Source organism: Anopheles gambiae, chromosome 2 (assembly GCF_943734735.2).
Source record: "Anopheles gambiae chromosome 2, idAnoGambNW_F1_1, whole genome shotgun sequence".
In the NCBI taxonomy this organism is placed as follows: domain Eukaryota; kingdom Metazoa; phylum Arthropoda; class Insecta; order Diptera; family Culicidae; genus Anopheles; species Anopheles gambiae.
In genome coordinates, this window is record NC_064601.1 from 23,242,499 (window position 1) to 23,264,385 (window position 21,887).

The following is a 21,887-nucleotide window of genomic DNA, read 5'->3' on the forward strand; positions in this document are numbered from 1 at the left end:
TTTCTTGTTCAATTTTGCTTCGGTTTCCCTTCGCTTTTCCCCGAACTGGCCCTTTCTGTTGCGTGTGTGCGTGTGTTTCTTTTGTTTTCCCTTTGTTTTTATGTGTTTTTTGTTTTCTCCTCTTACCTTTCCCCTTGTTTCCTCTTACTCATTCCCTTTGGTTGTACAGTGCGCCCCGCTATCGCTATCACACACTATTGATTATAGTTTGATTTCTTACTTCTCCTTCTTATCGTTCTACACCAATTTCTCTTGCTCTCTTCCATTCTTACCGTTTGCCTCGCGTCTTCATCTACTTTTGTCTTTTTCGTTCCTTTGATTTGTTTCGGGGCGTACGGCGGCCGATTTCTGTTTTTTTCTGTTTTTTCTTCTTCTTCTTCTTCTTCTTCTTCTTTGCTTATTGATGATTTTCTTTTCCCTCATCAACCGTTGCGTTGGTGACCCGCCGTTTCGCGCCCAATGCTTCTTTCAGCGCCTTTTGCGCGGGGTGTGTGTGTGCATCGGCGGCTTGCCGTTTCTTGCTCGAAATTCATCGAAGTCGAAGTCCCAACCCCGGCTACATTCTTTCGCGTCCTTGGAGTTGCGTCGCCCGCCCAAACGCTCGCTTCGCCAGCGCGGGGTGCCTACCAGTTGGGGAGATGAACGTTCGTACCCCCCCCCCCCCCCCTTCTCCCCCCGACACAGAGAAGACGACAGAATGGAGAATCTCTTAATTTTTGGACTTCCTTTTTGGGGCGAAACGACAACGGAGACGACGGACTCTGTGTTGGGTGCGTGTACGGTTTTGTAAGCTTTTCTTCCCATTTGTTCGTTCTGCTGCTGAACCTGCGAGGGGGGCGGATGGAAGGGGGTTAGAAGAAGGTTGGAGATAATTAGTAGCATAAATGCAAATCCGTATATTCACGAAACCCGTCGTGCGAGGGGGGGGGGGGGGGGGCAGAAGAGGAGGAAAAGAACACTGGGGCTCGTTTGACAGTTGTGTCACGGTGTGACGGTTTTCGGTGAACATGGAAATCAACTACACCTCTATGGTAAGTGGAATATGTTAAAGAAGGAGAGAAAAAAGAAAGAAATCAATGGTATAACGAGCGGGAAATTTATATTAGAGAGCATAAATCGTGAAACACGCTGCCTTAGTTGATTCGGTTTCGATTTAAATGCAAAGTACGAAGAAAGTTTCGCTTCTTTGTTGTCCGTTTGTTCTTCACTTAGGACTTGCACAAAATGCTGGCGCAAACGAAGTTACGAATGTGTCATCCAGAAAATTTGGATAGTGATACGCACGAAGAATCACCATGTACATTTATTGGATAATATCAAAGCGTCTGCACTTGCACAACCAGTGTTTGACAGCTCTGGAATGAATGTGTTGCTGTTGGGCAAACACAGAATGAACTTTGCGCCGAAACCGACCGAAGCTGACAGCCGAATGCAAGTGAGATAGCGAGATCATGCTTTCCTCGTTGCATCGTCCGAACCCGGCGTAAATGAACCGGTCGCACGGGAAATGAACCCTCGAGGCGATGATGCGAAGTTTGTTGTTTTTTTTTATATGTTTTCGTTCCCGGAAGAATGGTTTCAATTGTAGCAGCTTCTCTGGTACACAATGGCAATGTACTGTTGAAGTAGTATATTGACATGTGTTTCTGTTTTGAAATTACAATAATTATCATGTTTTTTTTTTAATGTTCTTTTCTTCTAAAGCTCGTTCACAACAAAATATAGATGAAATAAGCTACAAAACAGTGCAATCGCCGCCACGATGCCATTCATTTAGAGTTCAGCACCTGAAGCTAACATCGTTGCTTTGCCGCCTCTAGACATATTTTGCCCAAAACTCCCTGTCAAATACCCGGTACAACACTCACGCACCGCATCGCACATGAATTTTCTACCGAAACACCGGGGCTGCTTGCTGCGGCGGCTGCACATGCTGCGATTCACGCAAAACCCGAACGCATCGTCCCGTTCACCCGAGTCCGCAGCTCGATCCGCGCGCTCGGGTGTAGTGTTCATGCCGCGCCATGATTCGTGAGCGCACCGGTGTTCATCCCGGCAGCATTTGTCGTCTAGCGGTCGAACGGGAAGGGTGTGCTACGTGCGTTCCCGGGCGAGTTTTTCGGAAGGCAAGCAAGCGGTCTCTCGTGCGTGTACACACTGGAGAGTTTTATGCGCATCCTTCAGTTGGAGCGGTACGGTTCGATAGTGCGTGTTGTATGAAAAAGTGCACATTATACTGAGGAGAAGAACCATACAGTGTGAGTAAAGTGATTCTTTAACCGTGCACCAAATCTATAACTGCTTACTGTGAGCCGTGGTAGCACAAACGTGTTCGGCGTCAATAAAAGTTACAAGGTGCAGAAGTGAAGAAAAGAAACGCTTTCATTTTATTCGTTATAAATTCCGGCAGAAAAAGCAAAAAAAAACAGTGTGTGCTGCTACAGTCCAAACCCACAATTGAAAGCAATCGAAAGGGAAGCCTTTGCCCGGTGTTTTCCTATAAACACGTTTCGCATGCCTCCGCTCTTGCGCGAGGTTCCGTAAATAAACGAAGAAGTAAACAGTTTTCCAAACAGCTCAGAAGAGCGTAAAATCGGGTGTGGTTGGTTGAACCTCGTGTGTGTGTGTGTGCGTGTGTGTGTATGTTTGTGCCGGACATTCCGGGCTTCTCTGGTGGAAATAATCCTCCAAAAGACGCGCCTCACCCTTACTCTACCGCAGGCTCAGTCTATCGCCATGGCAACTAAACGACGATACGGCGACGAAGGGCAACTGTTGTGAAGTTTGGGACGCGAGGCTAAAACGGGGTGGAAAAGCGTGTAGCGAGCAAGAAAATCAATGAAGTTTTCCGCCGCTGCTGCTGCTGCCACTGCATTGTGGAAGGCAGCAGGCGAACGGTAGAAAAAGCTCCTTTCCACGTGGTGCGGTGGTGGCGCGCTCGACTACGAACGGATTTCACCGGATGGTGGAAAATCAAGTTGGTTGAATTGAATTTCCTTATCGCTACTTTTCCACCTGCTGCCAGACTAGCCAGCCGGGTCTTGTAGGTGTGTGTGTGTGTGTGTACGTGAATGCATGCCTGTGTGTTGGTGGTGTGTGTATACATTGTGTGTGGGATACTGGGAAAAGCTCGAACGCCGCTCCTGTACACGGGATATGGTGGTTTTCCCACATGCCTACGGGTAAAAACCATGCAGCGGCACAACAACGGCTGTAGTAGCAGCAGCAGCAGCCGTACCACACATGTTCGGTCGTGTTTGCGCTCCACACGAGTGCGACAAAAGTGGTAAATCCTAAACAAGAGTACAAAACGAAAATGCCGGCAGAACCACCACCACCACCACCACCACTGGATTGTGTCCTGTTTTGCGTGTGCTTGTGCCCCGCATCTGTGTGTTACGGTTTGTCGTTCTCAGTTTTGCGGAATTTCCCTTGGTGATATGTTCAAGCTGATTATTTTATCGTTTTTATCCGCTTTTGTATGCCAAGTTATGTGTTTTTTTGTTGGTCATGATTGTGTGGTTTTGTGTTCACTTGTTTTTAAATGTCCTTTGTATGTGTGTGTGTTGAGTGTATATGTGTATTGTTTTTGGTTTTCTTACTATTGTCCAGTTTTGTCGTCCCATGTGTTGTGTTGTTGTGGTGCAATTTAATGAAAATTTTAGTTTTCCTCTACTCTACTACTTTCTACTACTAGATTTTTTATAGTTTTGCACTGGTTCTGTTCTATGTACACCCTTTCGCTAATCAGTGTTCTACAACAGTTGGTGTCATTTACGTGTACAAAAAAAAAATAATAATAATAAAGTGTTGAAGTAAGCGTACAAAACCAAGCGATTTGTTTTTTGAGGCCCAAAACAACGCTCCAGCAACAAGCGTTAGTGATTGAAATCCACTTTCATGTGTTCCAAAAAGCAACAGTGTAAATTCACAGTGACAGGAGCGAAAAACGAGTGTGTGCGTGTGACAGCATAATTACAGTGGCTGCTGAGCTTCTGCTTGCTATCGATTCACCGGTAAAGCCCAAACAGCAGTAGCCAACAATCACATCAACGTGTGGTTAACGTCGAAGCGACCCGAGTTGTGGGTTTCGCCAATTTTATCTACACTAAAAATACATCGATAACATTAGGAGACAAACAAAACTGTAAGTTTGAAAGCAAATGTATCTTAAAGTTGGGAAGGGAATTTGTTCAACTAAAACACGAACCCGAATCCCAGTTCGGAGATTGCCAAACTCCAGAACGTAAGCCACGAAGCACAAACAAATGAGTGTAACCTCCGGCTCGAAGGACCAAAACACGTCATTGCACAGGGTTTTGCTCGCGCTTCCTAGACACGCGTGCACTAGCGTTTGACGGCTCGTTTATTATTATTCGTGTGTAGTTATGCATGCTTTGCCAAGCATTTTTATCGAAGTGCTCTACAATTTTTTTAAAAATAAAGCAACGGACAAGTATTGCGGAAAGTAATTTGAAAGCGCTCACCCCACCGCGGCCACCCCGAGCAAGCACCATTCGTAGCAATCTGCAATTGCTACACAAAACACTGAGCGAGACAGAGAGTGTGTGTGTGTGTGTTTTGCATTTTGTTGCTTAATATTTGCCGGCCTTTACCGGGGGTGCGTTTATGCTGGTGCGTAACGACGGAACGGCTCCCTCCGAGGGGGCCGGAGGGGGTGCCACACGCATACCAGCCACGAGATCCGCATTGTGTGTGTGTGTGTGTGTGTGTGTGTGTGTGTGTGTGTGTGTGGCGCACTTGTGCGTTTGTGCATCACGTCATCGTTGGTGTGCGCCCGGTGCTGATTAACATCGTGTGCCGTATCATACGCACAGTAGCACTCGTCCATTGCACCGCAGACCAAACCGGGCCTTTGCCGGCTCCTCCACCTCCTCCCAATCCCCTCTGCATCAGCAGCATCATCATAAACATCCTCTCGCGCTATTCGGGTGCAGTTATTTTGTACACGCTTGGGTCGCATTTTTATCGCAACCAGGCTGCTGCTGCTGCTGCCTTCTCGGTTCGTCGCTGTGTGATGCGGGAAGAGCTTGGCAGAGGGGGACCATTTTGCAACGGGAATAGGTGGGTAGAACAAGGCCATAAAAAAATAAAAATAAAAAAACTAGTCCAGCGTGTCATTGCGCGTGCATGCGTGTGCGTATGCTTGCAGCCATTTTTTATGCTGACCTTCCCGCTGCCGCATCTCCTACGGGCGGGGGTTTTAGTTTTGTGTTTGTGACGAGTTTTTTTTTTCATTTTGCTTCACTCGGTGCGTGTGTGTGTCTCTGGTCGCTTGCTGCCCACATTCCACCCAGTGTTGCAGTTTGCAGTGCAGCTGCATAATGGGGACACATTTCGGTACACCAATTCATTCCTGCCAATGCTCGTGCCATATTATTGCTCGGTGGAATGGCACTGGCCCAGTCGGGCTGGGCATGGACACAGCCTACACCCACACGCACCACCCCCCTTAATGGTGAAACCTTAATCGAATCATTTATGTTGTGATGATGTGAAACAATTTCACTCATCACTCGGTAAGTGCGTACCGCCGGAAAACATGGGACCTACAATGGCGCACCGCGAGCAGAGGTCGTAAATAGTCAGCATAAATTCAGCGCCCCTCACACCACAGCGTGGTTTTTTCGGCACACACGGCTACATCAGCAACATGTTTTTCGTGCGGCTCAAACCACACAAACGAGGTGGAGAGAAATAGAAGCAGCAAACAAACGAAAAAAAAAAACCAAAGCACGGACGACAAATCATATATTCATGGTGTTGTGTCCCGCTTGTGTGGATTTTATGGAGGCCGAGAGAAGCTGCTGCTGCTTTTGCTCTATTTTAGCAATGCGGCAACACATTGTGTTGTATGCCTTCGTCGCCCCATTCTTCCCAAGCATCCCAAAAGATAAACAATAACGAAACAAAATAGCAACAAAAAAAGGTATGCAAAGTGCTGGCAAAAGTGCTCTATAAATTGCAATTTATTTAAATTTATCTCGCCTCGGAAGTGGATCGGAAAGCCGGAGACAGCGAAGAGAGGTCCTTTACAAATCGATTTTTATGTTATTATAGGGGGGGGGGGGGGTGTAAGGGGTCTAGGACGAGAGCATTTGTTGCAAAATGGTCCTGGTTTTTTGGCATCGTATTCCACCACACCCACCAAGGAGGAAATCAATTATATAGCGACATTGCATCGTAGGTGCAGCAATGGTGGTTATAGCGCCTAACACTATGGAAATGTAGGCGCTTTAATGTAGTTTGCCTAATAAAGTACGCTGAAAAATACCCCACAGCGTTTCCATTATGGCAAACTTTCCCAATTTAATCTATGGGATAAAATTTCCACCTTCCAAGGGGATGGTTTTATGATGTTATTCGTCCGAAAATCCTAGACACACTGCCTCGTTCGCTTGCGAGGTACCGTAGGCCCCGTCGTATCTTCTTCCTTTGCATCGATAATTTATCGTTCATTATCGCCGCACTGGGGGTAGGCGCGTGTGTAACCACACGATTCTCCCGCCCTGCAGTTTAGCCCATGGCGGCTTTTGTCCGCTTTCCGTTGGATTGGAAAAGTTTCCTACCCACTTGGTGTATTTTTGGTATTTTCCAGCCGTTCTGGGGCAGCAGGCTTTGTAGGCAACAGTCGAGAGTCGGTGTACCCCACCACAAACCAGCCGGAGTGTGCTGTGGAACGAAACTAGAGCTCTCGCCGGGTTTTTGCTTGTTGAATACCGGGCCCAACCGCGAGCGCACGGAGAAAGGAGGCTTGTGGTTTTTCGGAGTTGAAGTACAGCTGAGAAGATTTTCTTGCACCACAGAAAAAAAAAGAACCCACATCAGGAAACAAGGCACGCGAGAGGAGGAAGGACCAACCGGGTGAAGATGCCGTGACGTGTGTATCATGTTTTCGTCGCTGAACTGATCTTTACCTTGAGCCCCGGTGCGCTTGGGAGAGATAGTGGAACAGATCCCACACACGATCATTTCTGGTGGAAGATGAAAGATGAGTAATGGCGCATCGATGGGGGGGGGGGGGGGGGGGGGGAGGGGATGAGCGTTGCGGTATTGAGGGGATAGAGAATGGAGAGACAGATATCTTCCCGGCTCGAAAAAAAGGCGTCTGTGTAATGCCATACCTTCCGTGCGGGGCAAGGAAGCCGCTGTAAATTGATCCGCGCTAAACTTTCTTCATGCCAACATCAGCACGAGTTTTGACGTCTGTTGTGTGTTGTGTTAGCGCATTTTCTTCACCAAAGTGCAATCATTTTATCTTACAATCACGTTTGGGCCGAACAGCGGCCTTCCAGCGCATTCAAAAAGCTCATAAAACTGCCGTCAAACTCCCGAAATTGGGGTTTTTTTTGCAGCATGCATCTTTGCACATTCGGTGGAAAAGTTAAAGACAAATTTCCCTCTGCTTCGTCTTCCTTTGCCGTCTCATCAAGTATGAATTGAACGAGCCACTCGTTGTCCCTCTTTATCCGTCCGGCATGATGAGGTCTCTCTCTCTCTGTCTCGGTGGTGGTACAGCGCCAGTGGACAAGCGAGGGATGATATGTGCGTAGGTTGTGGGCTTGCTGTTTCTGTAACAAGGTCATAAAACCAAACTTTGCTCAAACCCACGGGTACCGGCTCCCCGAGACTCAGCTGCCACCGCTTCCGGACGCGGCATAAACGGGAGGCGGCATTCTTGCTGCTCTTCCTGAGCAACACTGGAGGAGGAAACCACACAACTTGCAGTCACCTTCCAACCACCACCCGGCTGCCTCTCGACCGCATGCAAAGTCGAAGAAGCTCACACGCCCCGCGACACATTTATGCTCTTGCATTATTTATGGCACTTTTTTGAAGGCAGCTTTATTTTGGCTGCTTTTTCAGTAGAGTGCTAAAGTTGCATCGTGTCTGTCTTGGTTTCCAGTGCGCGCTGCTTTTGTGAATCATGGTTTTTATTTAGAGGGATTTCGAGGTTGGGTGGTCGAATTTAATAAAGCACACAAAAAAGCACACGACGCGGGAAGCTTCCTGATTGCTCCGGCTTGTGAGTTCCTGGTGGATGTTCTAATCGCTTCCAATTCGCCATATATGGGACGCGGTACAATATGAAGCCTTTGGTTTTGCTGGAGAAGCATCCAGCTTTAGCACGGAACGCAGGAAAAAACTCTCCCGTGTGTCATCCGATAATCATTTTTTTTGGATTTTTAAACGCTTCTCTCCTGTGGTCTGATCACGGCGTGTCATCATCAACCGGGATCTGTGGGTTTCCGGGTCCGTGGGGCCAAGGCGCACCAACATTGTTGCGCGCGCCTCCGCACCGTCATCCTGACCAGTGAGAACGGGAACAGCGTTGTTGAGGGATGGAAGAATCGCGCGAAGATTCATTGCATCTTGATAACGCCACCACGATCGTTCTGTTCCGTTTCTGTCGCTGGAGTTTTGTTTTTCCACTCCCGTTTTGCCTCGTTTATTAGAGCAGAAACGAAGCAACAGAATTGGACTACCAAAAGCTGCAAGGAAAGCAAAGCAAAAAAAAAACAGAAAGAAAATAGAAAGATCTCTGCTGGTGTCTGGTGTTTTCCATTCTGAGGAAATTTATGAGCCATCCAGTTGGAAAAAAACGGGAAAGCGTAGGGCTTAGCAGCCGCGTCGAGATCCTTAACGCTTTTCAATGTGTCTTTTTTCTGCCTGTTTTCTGCTAGTGCTGCTCTTCTTCTAATGGGCGGTCGGTGCGTGGGATTTATGATGCGAAATAATTGCCACGGTGTGTTGCGGTGCAAATGCGAGCTAATCCCTGCCACCCAGCCAAGGATGGGCGCTTTCGGTGTCAGACACGTCTCAGTTCTTTTTTTTTTTTTGGGTCGAATTTTGCATTTAGGTTAAGAAGGCTAGATTAGAGTGGAAGAGCGAGCTTTTACGAGTAGGTTGGTGCACAAGCAGTCGCATCTTTGCCGTAGAATATTGATTTTTAAACAGACACTTACAAATATGCACTTCAAACATGTAGAAGTGTCGTGACATCCGTTCAGAGGTGTCGTGCAAAAGAATTATTTATCCGGTTTCAGCGCTGCTGCTACCAATTTAGTCAACAATGTTTGTTTATTTTTTAATTTGTTTGCCAATAACTGAACACACTCGATGCAGATTTGTGTGCAAAAATCAATACACAACGCGATTTCTGAACTACCTACTACTCCCTTCGAACGGGGTCAATATTTATGGCACGCTATTCGAGTGATTTTCTCTTTTGCTGGGAAAAATCAATCAACCGATCGGGCGCAGCTTAACGCCCGGTTGTAATTGAACGGTTGATCTGTAAACAGAATTATTTTTGCCGTGTTTTCCTCCCCCTGAACAGCGGCCCCGCCAACACAACAGGTGCAAATAAATCGCCCGCACCCGCCGGAAGTGCACCCACCTCCGTGCACTTTCGTTGCATTATGCATTGGCCTGTGCTGTGTGCTGTAGTTTCAGGGTGGCAGAAAAGGGATTAATATTGTTCGCGTTAGCCACGCACACCCACGGGAAAAGCCGTGGGAAAAGTGGTGTTGCTCCATCGGTTTATTGTTTTGTAAATGAAGATGCCAAAGCGTGCACACATACTCCAAAGAGACGGAGATAGAGAGAGAGGGAAAGAGAGATGGATGTGTTCTACCCTCCCCGTGACTATCATGAATCTCTGGTGGTTATGGTAGAATTTAATTTAATCCTTTTCAGTGAAACGCTTGTGAAGGACACACACCCTGACCGACCAGGGGACATTTACTACTACTACCAGTACTCCCCGTAGGAGAGTGTGCACCCTGGCGATGACTAATGCGTCGCCTCATTGTCTCCCCATGACACTAGGCGGGGTGGACCCTAGTGGACGTCATCTCATCATCATGCGCCTCGTTCGCAAATGCAAATAAGCTAATGAACTTCGGCTTTCGTGTGTGTGTGCGTGTGTTCCGGAATCATCCGGCAAAATGGCAACAGAGGCAAAAGGGGAGAGGATCTGGCCGGTAACATCCGGTCCAGTTTCAGGTCAGGTCTTTTCCATTTCGCATTCCCGCATTTTCTCTCCGACTTTTCACCGGCTCTCGGTGCATCATCATCATCATCATCATCATTGTCATTAGCCTTTCGGCCCCTAAATGGCTGCAAAATTACCTTCGGTCGATGGCTTCTCCATTGCTGCGCGCACCCGTACCATTGCGCGCGAATGTTGGCCGTACTTGCGATTTGATACCCGATTGTGCTCTCGCCCCAGTCGACGGGACGGGGTTTGAAATGAGCGCACCGCGGTGCCGTCACATGAGCTGGCGGTGAGCTGGCCGGCTCAAGCGTTGCCCTGGAACGGGTGGAGTGAGCTGCAAAGAGAGCGAGCGAGCGCGAGTTGCAACAAAACCGCACTAATTAGAGTGGCCGAGAAACCCGTAGTACAACCCGAATGGAGGCGGTTGGTGGAAGAAAAGGGGGGTAGCGAAGAGGCAGTAGAACAAAAAGGATTGATAAAAAAGATGGGAGTCCCACTCCCTGCTGTGTGTGTGTGTGATAATGATGATTCGGATTATGATGCTCTCGGTTTTGCATACATTTGCCGCTTGTGCAAAGGGTAAAATGACTTTTCACATTCATTCCGCGGGACAGAGAAAGAGAGAGAAAGAGAGAGAGAGAGAGAGAGAGAGAGAGAGAGAGAGAGAGAGAGAGAGAGAGAGAGAGAGAGAGAGAGCAAAAGTGATAAATCTTCTGGACAAGGGAATGAGACTGACTGGTAAAAGTTGTAACTTTCTACATCTTCTGGAACGAAAAATTACATTCTTAGCATAAATTCTTAGGTAACGTACGCAAACACATAAAGCACGATAATGTGCAAACACACTTCATTCTGCTTGAAGGCACACACACACCCAAACAGCCACAAATAGCTACTGTTGTCATGTTTTAGATAAATTGCTGAAAGATTCCATCTTCACTCTCCGCATCTTCCACGGATGTTAGGCATCGGTACAACTGACCTACTTGTAACGAGAGCCTGGGAAATTCTTGCAAATAAACTACTACCCCAATCCCGGATCTCCTCGTGTGTTTGGTGTGTGTTTGTGTGTGGTGGTGGTGTTGCGATGCGGTTTCGGAAGCTTGCGGTTAGACCGAGAGTGAGACTGCTGGTTGAAAGTTTTATGGTGGTGTTGTCCCGTTCGTTTGGGGGAGAAGACCGCCAGGATCAATGTTTTATGCGAGTCGGTCGAGTCCGGACGGACCGGAGACTAGCAGAGGGGACGAATGCTTGCTTGTTGCTTGAATCGATTGAAGCGTTGATCCTTCAGATTGCCCAGTCAGACTGAACTGAATAAAACACCCCGCTCACACCAACACACAGAGCCAGAAGCGTTCAGGGTGAATAAAAAATGGATTAAAATTCGTAATGCAAGCATTTGAAATTCAACCTTTTTTTTTTTTTCTTAAATCCATTTTGACAACAATACGGCTGCTTTGGCATGGCAAAGAACATGTCCGCTTGGTGTTTATCCTTATCCACAGACAGAGAAGCACCAAAGCAGGGATGTTTTAGGGCTATAAAATATCGACGAAAACACACATTCCGTTTGCTGCACACTGTGAAAGAATCGACCAATTGTGCCATGTGATGGCGAGGGAGATCTGTTTGCATTCAAAGCTTTGCTGTTTTGAGCAAACTTTGATGAGCAGTTGAAGCCATCGTACGGCTCCATGCGTTTAGCTACCAAAAAGCACTTAAGCTTTGTTTCATTATTTGTGAAGTAAACAGAGATATGCGATGCTTTGCTAATGCAAAAAATAGACAAAGCAGTACTGGAAAGGCTTTGGCAACGAAAACTGCACCAAAAGTGCAACCTGAAGAGCTGTGAAGGAAAGGATTGGTGTGTGGGTGAGCTGTTCCGTTCTTTTTTTTTTTCCTCCTTATGCGTTATTCATCCTACCACAAACGGAAATGTGAAGGAAACGTACACGATTTCCCCACCACGCGTCAACCACAATGCCACACACACACAGAGGGTGAAACACATCCTCGTTCAGCGCGGTGGCTGTGGTTGTGGGCTGGAAAAAGCCAGCATCAGCCACGCACGGTACAAGAAGTCGTGGAAATAAAAGTAACACTTTTCTGCGCCCTTTTTTCCCCCTTCAACACCGCAACGGTTGAACCACAAAGCGCGTGAGAGGTGGGAAAAGCACGGAAAGGAAAACTGTACCCCGTGAAGGGTCTGCTGGTTCGTGTGGTTCATTCACATTTACACTCGCATCCACTTGTCGAAAGCTTTTGTGAGCAACAGTTCGCTTTGGTTCGCGCGGAAAAACTCTCCAGCCACTTTTCCTGCCCATCGTTCGCGCCGCACACCTGTCGGCCGCAAAAGAAAAGAAGGGGAATGGATGATGTTGATCGTTTGCGTGCGTATGTGTGAGTTGAAAGTGTGTGTGTGTGTTTACACCACCACGCCTCAGTCAAATCACCGAACCGTCAAGATCATCTCTCTCAGGTCGCGGGTGTAAATGAGGACTTTTTCCACTGTTTTTTTCCCCCATTTTTCCTCGAGCTGCTTCGGTGACGCAATTGCTTCAGCTATTCCACCACACGATTCCCACTTTTTGCATGCTGTACGTAGACGGCCAACGACACAGGTACAAACAGGGCAGGGCTTTAAAAGTATCGATTTTTCTACCGACTTTGGTTGTCGTCGCTGGGATAATCGGTAACGGTCCCCGTTCGGAAGCATAGAACAAAAGGGGCTTTTCCACTAATTCCCACTTAACGGCGGCAACTGATATCGTATATGCTCCTTCTGCTGCTAGATTTTCCTCTTTAAAATTACGTGTACGTATATTCGCGTAAGAGCCTGGGGAGGAGATGTGATATTAAAGTTGCTCCTAAATCCGTTCGGTACACGTGTGCTTACTCTTTTTTTGTTTGCAGCTGCTGCTTTAACAAGAGCAGCTTTTCACACAAACAAACACACATACTCTGATGTCTACACAGCGCGGGCGGGCTGAAAGGGTAATGTCCCCCGAAACCCTCCCGGCAGCAGGCGATCTTTCACCGTGCAAAACTTTGACGTTTTCAATTTGTTTTCCATTCAGACGGAAAAATGTTGTGCAACTCCCCTGTTGAGGGCAAAACTGCGGAGGAAGTACGAGAGGGGAGAGGAGAGCGAGAGAGGATGAGAAGGGTAAGCGAGTGTTATAAAGCAGCTTTTTTCTGTACGTCTTACTTCATCTACTCCCTTTGCATCCCTTGCCATATCGTCCCTTTTGGGAAGGGGAAATAGAGAAAACTTTCTTGCCAACTTTCTACCCAGAGTGGGACGGATGACTCCTGGAGTGGTGGCGGCCACGCGGCCCTCACTTTGAGGAAGAAGGATTGGGCTGGTTATTTGCTCGTTCGTTTGCGAATCTCTTAGACCTCACTGGACCTCTCACTCACCCGTTCTCTCCTGTGGTACCGCACAACGATGTGTTGCTGAGGTCGCATTTGTACACGGTACCTTGATTCCGGTAATGTTCCGATGTTTCCGGCGGGAAGTAGCGGGCAGCAGAAAGTTAAGCGCAGTTTGGTGGCGTGTAGTTTGTATTCGCCTGCTGCCGCCGCCTCAACCAGAGAATCGCCGACCAGTTGATTCACCGACCGCGAACCTCCTGGACGAGTTGGGTTTTGTTGGTGTGCCTGCCCCCGTCCCGGAAGTCGCCCGTCGACGTGTGGAACCTTTGGAAGATCCGATAAAACATCTGTCAGCAAGAAGGGAAAGCAAAAAGCAGTGAGGAAGTGTCCTGATGCTGGGTGGGCTTTTCTGCAAGTAGCAAGTCTCTCGAGGGGAGCCAAATAAAAAAAGATCCTTCCAACCGAAGAAAGCACCAAACAAAAAGGACTTGTTGCTTATGGTACATTTCCGATTGATACGGATCTTTTCCATTCGGGGTTCTCCTCTCTTATACAACTCAGTTTGGAGTGTGCGGGACTTCGATTTTTTTTTCGTTTGCCCGTGTTTCGTCCGTTTAAGTATCTATCTACTTTGGAGTAAAACAGGTCCATTCAGGCGAGCAAAGCGGGCCCTTTTACAAGCGACGGCGGGCAGCCGGAACCCGGCCAACAAACAACAAGCACTCGGTTGGTCGCCCGGTTTCGGTCGCCGATTGTTGGTTGGTCTCTGAACAATTTTTACTCACCGCAATCGAGCAGAGAATCAGACACGAGAAAAAGGTTGCTCCTTCTTTACCGTCGTTTTTCTGGCGCTGCCTGCCTGCCTGCCTGACCGCGAGGCTGTGGTGTACATCAAAGCGCGTGGCTGGTTGGTGGTAGAATCAGTGAAGTGAAACTGTTTTTTCCCCTGGCGGAAGTTGTCGAAGAAATTCATTTCGGGTCGAACAATTTTTGGGTAGGTTTGAGTTTTGGGGTATTTTAGTTGCTCAAGGGTTATTCCGGCTGTCCCTCCGAATGTCTCTCGGTGCCACAAATAACCGCGTTTAATGATGTTTGCACGTTTTTGTACAACTGTGTTTTTCAAAATGTCGGCCTTTTGCTCCGCTTTTGGAAAATGGCAATATTGTATGGTGTAGTGTTGTTCGTCCAGCCTGTGGCAGTAATGAATCCCCTAGGGAACCATCGATCCACAGCGGCAGCGAACTACATACGCGGTGGCGTATCGAAAAAGCGTGGTGTGTTTGTTGTCTGGCTGCATGATGGATGTTTGAAATGAGTGTCTGGGGGGAAAAAATGTCCATTTAGTGGCGGCGAAGTTGCTGTTCCTGGTCGTCACCGCGGATGAATATGAATATTGATCGAAGCTGGGCAATCCGCGTGGGGTGCACACGATACATATCGCCACTTCTGATGGCGTTAGAACGGTAACGAGTGAGCAGCAGCAGAACCTTTGTATATACCTAGCTGGGTTGAAGAACAGCTTTGCTTTATATCCTGCTCCAATGCTCGACCATTGGATACACCTCCCCGGAACGGGTGCATATGTCGGAATCCTTCACCCCTGACCTGCCACACGGGTAAGGTTCGCGTTGTTTGTTTTGGTGTGACAGAATGGCAACACTTGCCAACGGCAGTTGGCGGCGTTGGAGGTTCATTTCCTTCCTCACGTCTGTCTCGCGTCCTGCATTTTCCACGAGCTAGTGAGACTAGAGGACGAAGCTTTATGCTACAACTGGGAAAGCTTTCTATAGACGTGCACTGGTAGAAAACCACTTCATCATTCGGTTGGGCTTTATTTTTCAACTGTGCAATGAGCTAGAAACTAGTGGAATACTCTCTCTCTGGTGATTTGAGCTGATTGATTAGTGCTCGTTGTTGGGGTTAGGTAAATACAAACATCATATCCCTGTCTCTCTCTGATAGCGGTTTTCACTGCCCAACGTACGCCATTAGCACATGTACCAGCACGGCACTGAGGGGGAAGTAGGAGTAGGTCTAATGATATGGTGGATTTTGTTTCAACCTCGGCCACTCGTCCAGTGCTGAATGGGAGGATAATTTTAATTGAGTGCCAATATTTCTACCCCGGTTGGTTAGCGCTACACCACAACAACAGCACACCGTTGATGGCTGTTGGTGCTGTAATCAGCACCAGGTCCAGGGGATGATCGGTGTGGGATGAACAAGTAGCACTTGCTTTTTATTTCTGCTACATCACTGCGTCCGACCCTCGCAGTAATTGGAGGACACGGTTTCCTATTTTCACATGTTTGCTGGGCACCACCACCATGGGGGGTTAACAACCTCTCTCGCGGTGTATGTGTATAGTGGGTTGTAATGTACGACGGTATGCAGAATTTTCATTGATCGCCGGCCCTGGGCTAATGAAGGGTGTAAAGTGGAAAGATTCAGCTATTCGTTCGTCTATGCCTTGCTGATTACTGCAGCGCCCTTCCAGCAACACTACCCAAGCACCGGCGGTTTGTTAATTTTCCACCAAAGTAAGTTGTACAAACATCTCGTGCCGGCCGGAGCGATAAAAGGGAACGATTGTCGAGTGTCGAGATTTACCTGGCAACTGGCAACATCCTCTCCGGGACAACTGCCCCGTTGACCCAGTGTGCGTGTACATTATCCGAAGGTGCGAGATGAGCCGGCTCGATTGCGGAACAAAGATGCCGATTGATCCTCAGAAACAGTCGCCGTGCCGCCGTCTCGCCCACTTGTGTCTCTGGGCCCCTTCCTTTATGACGTGAGCTTGGTGCGTAAAGGGATTGCATTGTTCTTTCATTGCCTCGGGCTCTGTGAAGGAATGGCTCTGTGTTTGCCGTAACCAAACACCAAACGAAGCGAGCGAGAAGGCTACATCCGGAGCAACACGAGGCGGCGGCGGTATGTTTTGAAGAAGAGTTTTGAATTTGAAGCTATCTCTACGCGCCCTTTCAAGCAGCGCAATGAAGAGGCCACTTTAAGAGATGCACACCTGTAACACTTGTTCCCGCTTGTGGTCGCTTAAGGGCGCGCAAATATTTATTCTTGGGCACGATTTCGAGCCCATTATCAGGGGGGGTTTTCCCAACCATTGACACACGGTCGAGCCGGTGTTGTTTGACAGTTTTGGAGAGCCATTTTCCAGGTCGAAAGCAATTTCACTGACATCTGATCGTTGCCGCAGGCATCTTTCTGAAGCTATTTCTGAACGCCACAAACGCACTGTGTACTCGCCGCCACTACCACCACCACCATCATCGCAAGGCTTTCGGAATTTAATTTGAAGTCTGTTTATATTATCCAGCTTTTTTTTTTCTTCATTTCTCCAATTTAGCTTTTAGCTTCCCAGTTAACTTTTCCACTTTTGTCTTGTTGAGCTCTGCTGGTCGTAACTCTTTGGGGAGGGTTTTTTTTTGTTTGTTTCGGTGTCACGTAATTAAAACCGTTCAACCTCTTTCGCAGCCATCACTCGCTAAAGTCTAGCTGCTTCGTCTCTAGCCCATCAGAAACTAGCGTTTGGGTGACACCGATGGAGTAATTAAAAATTCCACTAACTTCTGGCCACTAACTCCAGACACGCCGAGACTTAGGGCTTTCGATAGAGTAGAGATAGACAAGGTTCGTTCGGTCTTGTGCCAGTCTGAAATGACTTTGCAGGTGGGAAAACTGCCCTTCTATTAATTGATTGTTTTCGGCCAAGGGTTGTCCAGGGCACACAATGTAGGCCAATGGGAACTCACTGCACACTGACACGGAATTCTCAGAGCTGCCAGGCTGGACATACCTCCCCATGTCTCACGTGGTGGCGTGCGCACTACTCTGATTGACTTTTCTCTTTCTGGGCGGAATCGACGCCGAAACAACGAGCCGACGTCATATGGTATGGCAGTTTGACCGATTGCTGATGTTTCACTGGTGTGCTTACCTCCGCCGGGGGGGAAAATGTGTTCCATTCAAAAAAATACCCAAGTCACCAAACGCCAATCAGTTGGGGTGTGAGCTGAAAAATTGCTTTTTTTCCCTTGAAGAAGGTGGCTTTTTTATGATTATTTCTGATACACGATCACGCGTGTTTGCTCCTTCGTATCGGCGCGCGCTCATACACGCAGCCTGCCCCGTGACCATGGGAAGCGTGTGCGAGTGGACAATGAAGGAATGACCGCGGATATCTCTTACCGTCGCGCTAGCCGGCGGCGGCGGCTGTCCCCACGTTCAGATTGCAACCGACGACGACGGCTTGGAATGATGAGAACGAAGCGTCGGGAATTTAATTTCTTCATCTCGGAGTCGCGGTCCTTCCATCATGGGATGCTTGTGTGTGTGTGTGTGTGTGTGTGTGTGTGTGTGTGTGTGTGTGTGTGTGTGTGTGTATCGGCGTACTAATCGGACGCGCTGATCTATCAGATGTGGTTGTTATAGTTTCTGTTTTTTTGTCCGCTCTCTCTCTCCCTTCTTTCTTCTCCACAGCGCTGTTCGTTATCTTGTTTGATTCGTTTCATTCATGCATCGAGCAGGCATCGCGTTCCTGGAAGCGTAGTCGTCTTGGTGGTGGTTCCGGAGCGCGCTCTGTCTTATTAGATGTATACAAGGTAGTTTTTCTCTATGTTTGCACTTTGTGAAAGGTCGCTTTGTTTTTGCCCGATCGCGCGCAGTGGTTAACGATATAATTTTCTTACACTTCCCTTTGAACTGAGCGTCCGCGGTGCGAGGTTTTTCCAGTTCGTTTTTTTTTCTTTATTTTGTTTGCGTGCTGTTCACCACCCCGGCCTCGTGCAATAGGAGCAGCTTCTCTTCTACCTCGCTTCCTTGGCATGCCTGCAAGAAACATAAGTTTACAAATGAAGCTCGCGGAACTGTGCAGTGAGCGTCCGGGTTGGGGAGAGGATCACGATTTGTCAATATTAAATATGTGGTCCGGTCGCACGCCAACCTTCATTATTTGGACGGGGCATCATTGCGCTTAATGGCATGCGATCAAATTGATCGCCCCGACACACAATCCTTTCAACACGCAAAAGAGCCGAGACCCCTTTCCCTCGCCATGTGCTGCTTTCGGGCGCCATTTTTTATTGATCAATTGAGCGGTCCTGCTTGGGAGTAAAAAACAACAACAACATCGCGCACAGCTCCAGCACACCTTTGCCGGTTGCAGAAAGCGTAAAACAAAAAAAAAGAGGGAAGCAATGGCGTGCCACGGACGCAGAAGACCAATCGGCACAGGTGGTATAATTTGTTCGCAATTATGGTCGCGCTCTCGTTTTTATCTGCGGGTGCTGTTGGAGTTGAAGTGCGCGCGTTTTAGTGTCAGAAATAATTCATCGTCACTTCAGTGTTGGCCAGAGCGAGACAAATCTACCGAGGGAGCTGCCCTTTACTGTCACATTGAATAAAGATTCACTACAAAGCCCAATGCCCCCAATGGGTCTAGTATGATATCCTCAGCTTACAAAAGCCAGAAAGAGGTTTCTTACGCGATAATCATAATCTTGGTATACCTTTCGACGGCATCTCCACTGCTGCTCCACTCGAAAGATCTCTTCCGGAGCACGTACCCTACAATTGTACCCACCACCATCCAAGCTTGCGCAGTGTAATCAAGGCACGAATTTGCACGCGCGGCGCCCTCTTGAAAAAAACCAGGAGCAAAAGAGTGGGGGGTCTTGGAATGAGAGGATCGCATCTCCTTCTCTTCTCCATTAGCATGACTTCCTGGGCTCCACGCCCTAAATCCGCCCGCGGCGGCATGCTAGAGGAAGCAACAACTCCAACCTAAAGGTGTACTCTTCACTGCCGGAGAAAGACTTACACAACTCCAAGTAGTTTGGAAGCGAGATGAGCCACCACCATCACGACGGATCGTCGATCATTTTAGTGGTGGACGGAAACGGTTTTCTAGTCATCCGTCGGTGGAGGTCACATCTACGAGAGTGCACCGGAAAGTGTTGCAACACCAAATGTATGTGTGTGTGATCATGATCGGAGCTTGTAAAGGAAGCGGGAAGAGCACCATTGCCATTACTACATCGCCCGTCCATTTCCTTTCGCAATACGAGAATCAATTGTAATCGCCCGTTATTAGCCAGAGCAAGCAGAGGATGCTGTGTCTAGTACCAGTGTTCGAAGTAGTCGGAATCGGCCAAAGATGTATATACACGACGCCTCCGGGTCTGTTTCTTCTCCTCTTGCTGCCTTCGCTCCTGCGCCTACCACGCCGAGAGACACGAGAGAGGAAGCGGTTTCGGTAGATTCGGTTGCGGATCAAATGGACGATTTGTAATACATCGCGTGCGCGTTGGGGCGGGGGCAGTTGGAAGTGGCAGCAGTTCCCTCTCTATCGTGTGCCGAGCTACCATGTGGAGCAAAGTAGCAACATTTTGTTGGCCCCATGCGTGTATGTATGTTATATGTTGAGAGGTAGGTGGGCTGGTGTAATTTATATTTCGCTTTTAACTTGATTGAGATCGTCGGTTGGGGCCGCCGCCGTCGGCGCACCGTTTATTAGGCCCCGGACCACATACTGGCTTAGTCATGTTTTCCATGATTTCTAGCGTCGCTTTCGGTTGTGGTCTGTGTTTTCTGTCGGTAACCAACTGCTGCTTGATCACCGCCGTCGTCTATAGCTGCGTGAGCGAAACTGGATTTTGGAGGAAGTAAAATAAGTCATCACCGAATGGGAGTCGCTGGACGCGGTTTTGGGGGAGTGTGTGGTGCTGCTGCTGCTACTGCGCCGTTTGAATTAAGACACTTTGCTCGGTATCATTGCATCAATCTGGTCCAAGTCTGCGAGAGGGACCATTGAGCCCAGGACAAATAAATCCCCTTTTTTCCGGGTGTCCAGGTGCGAATTGTGTGATTGCTTTCGCTCCGTGCAGCGCGTGTGTGCGTGCTCGTTCGGTCGCTTTTATTGCTAATCTCCGCCCTCTAGCGGCGTGTGTGTTGCGGTGCCCATTCTTCATTTTATCCCTTCATAAGCCCGATCGGGGCGATTGGGCACGAAATTCTTTCCGTGCGTGTGTTTCCGTGTGTTGTTGTCCTATGAATTGCCATTTACTACTACCCCTCTTGCACCCGCCCAAGCCGAAAGGGAGGAGGTTTTGGTGCGTCGAAGTCGTGCTTGTAATCCGCTGTAGGAAATTAGCTTGCTCAAATAGGTTTATCGGTGGCGATTCGTCCCGTTTGTTGTCCTGTACGGCTTTCTCTTGCGGGCCGAGAGGGTCCCGAAAATAGAAGACGAATTGCTCGACGATCGAAACTGACTGGGGTATCGTATCCTTTTGTGTCGCAGCACGTTGTACCCATTTCATGCGCCGCCACGTTTCCGCACAAACACGTTCCCGTGTCCTTTGCAATGTGCACACAAAAACCAAAGTACATTTCATTAAAGGTATTAGATGGTGGAAAATGGTTTACTTATCCTGACGACCTTCGTCCATGTCCCTGAAACCATGTGTGCCTTCGTCGTTTGAGCCGATCGGGGCCTCCTTCCCTCCGGACGGCCGGCTGTGCTAATTCTTTCAACAATTCGAGTGAGTCCATCAAAAGAACGGCGACATATGTTCCGTCCTTCGGTTGACGGCGGACCGACCATATTGTCCGGAGTTTTGCCGGGGTTTTTTTTCTTCAGAAAACAGCGATGGAAACACGTACGGGCGACGTGACGTGAACACAAGGCTCCATGGCACAAGGCGCTGTAATGGAACGGGGGAAAAAAAGTAAAAAGGTGGCCTCCCGCTGTGAGTGGGATAATTTTTTCTCTTCCTCTCTCACCTTGGACGCATCTCCTTGCCCTTCTGCTTAGCCTAGCGCAATGGCTTCGTTTTGGGAATCCTTTTTGGAAGATCCTTTTTATTGTGTGATTCTCTTCTTCATCTTCGTTGGTTCTTATTAACGAGTTTGCCTTTCTTCGGGACGTGCATGGTTCGAAAGGGAATTTTCAAGCAACCCGCTTGGCCTCGGCGAGAGCAGCAGCAGCACAGCCCTGCTGGAAAAGGGAATGCGCGTGAGCGAGAGTGGTGGATCGCTTGTTTGAAAAATTGTAATCTCTGTATGGCTTGTTCGTGGCAGAAGTTATTGAGTGATCAATTTCAAACATCATCATCATCATCATCATCTTCGTCGTCATGCTGCGTAACCAACAAATATATCCTGCCGCTGCTGCTCTTTTTTTTTGGCTTTATTCCAAGGATATATCTGACTTACTGCGCCGACTGAGGACCTCCTTTTGGGCCTTTCACAGACCTTTCAGAATCAAGCAAAATAAGAAATGGATGACCATTGCTAGATTCTCCCTTTTTTTCTGGGAAATATTGGGTGTTAGTTGTTACGTACGTGATGTTATCGGGGTGAAAATGATTGGGCGTGTGTGTGTGTGTGTGTGTGTCTGACTATCTTCACAGTTCCAATTTGTGGAATTTTCTTCTCCGGACATATCATCATTCCGGAGCGCGTAATAGCATACCGA

General features: G+C 48.2%; 1 protein-coding gene across 9 annotated transcripts in view; it reads left to right on the forward strand.

Moving 5' to 3' along the window:
* The first annotated feature begins 2,041 nt into the window (after nt 1-2,041).
* LOC3290643 (probable WRKY transcription factor protein 1) overlaps nt 2,042-21,887 on the forward strand; it is a 138,139-nt gene continuing 118,293 nt past the window's right edge. The window contains exons 1-2 of one of the 9 annotated variants that reach the window (XM_061652157.1): nt 2,042-2,258; nt 3,666-4,147. The gene's annotated coding sequence lies outside the window, so the exon portion shown is untranslated. The remainder of the gene's footprint in view (nt 2,259-3,665; nt 4,148-21,887) is intronic. The other 8 variants (XM_061652156.1, XM_061652158.1, XM_061652159.1 and 5 more) reach the window with 8 other exon arrangements.